This window comes from Triticum aestivum, chromosome 3D (genome assembly GCF_018294505.1).
Source record: "Triticum aestivum cultivar Chinese Spring chromosome 3D, IWGSC CS RefSeq v2.1, whole genome shotgun sequence".
NCBI lineage: Eukaryota > Viridiplantae > Streptophyta > Magnoliopsida > Poales > Poaceae > Triticum > Triticum aestivum.
In genome coordinates, this window is record NC_057802.1 from 312,098,209 (window position 1) to 312,099,433 (window position 1,225).

Below are 1,225 nucleotides of genomic sequence, written 5' to 3' on the forward strand. Positions count from 1 at the left end.
TTTTATTTCTCGCACTGCATGGTGTTTGAGAAACGGATGACCGAGACACAGTCTTTCAGAAACAATCACTCTTTACTCTGGATGGACCGGTACACCTACTTTCCCCTACATCTGCTAGCCCACCTCTTCAAGAGATCATGTAACCTACTCAACTATGCTAGAGCCCATAATAGCTTGTGGCTGCACACGGAAGTTTCTAGCATGAATAATCTTATGATCCCTTTGAGCCTGGGTGGCGGTCCTTATACAAACAGACAACACTGGATTCTCCAGGTGCCTCAATCCACCCAGATGTGAGTTTTAGTTGCCACCTTAGGTAAACCATTATTAACAGTCTCACATCTGTCATGAATATCTCTCAAACCCAAATCCACGTCTACGAGCATAGCATGGCAAGATAATAGCAACGTAGAAGTAACTCCCAAGGGTTTGATAATTAAACAAGTAATAGGTACTACCTCAACTACTTCCCAGAACCCACAGTTTAATTAGATCCTAATCATGCAAAGTTTGAGGAATAGATCTAATGCAATAAAAACTGGGTATGGAAGGTATGATCAAAGTGTTACTTGCCTTGCTGATGATCCGCAAAACCTAGCGATTCGAAGTAACAAGCGGCACACTCCGGGTACTCTATCGCAAACAAACAAGCAAACAATAAGCACTCATCTAATGCACCGGTAAAACTCGAATGAAAGATCCAACCAGAAAGTTCAACTTAAGAACTCCGGTTTGCAAAAAGAATCAACTCGAAAGAAGCAACGAAAGTCAAACGGCGAAAGAAACAAGCTTCGTTTACTAATCTGGATCTAGGTCAAATTTTAATGTAGTAAAAACTTGTTTGAGTAGGTTAAACGGAAAGAGAATTTCGAGACGAAACTCTAGGCGCTTGAATCGCCTGATTCCGATAAACGAGCGAGAAGTTAAACAGAAACGAAGATTCGATCAGAAATCGAATCTGAGAAAATAGCGGGATAATCCGACGAAAAGAAAAACGGACGAACGGTTAAAAAACGGACGAACGGTTAAAGAACGGACGTTCGTTAACAGAGAAAAACCGACGAACGCGTTCGTTAAAACGAACGGTTCGGTGAACGCTCGCAAAATAATAAAACCGAAAAAAACCGATCTAGGTTTTTTTTTAAACGAATGGTTTTTTTAAGAAAAAACGGCAACGAACGGGGCGGTACCTCGTCGGGGGCGGGGCTCCGGCGGGGGCTCGGCT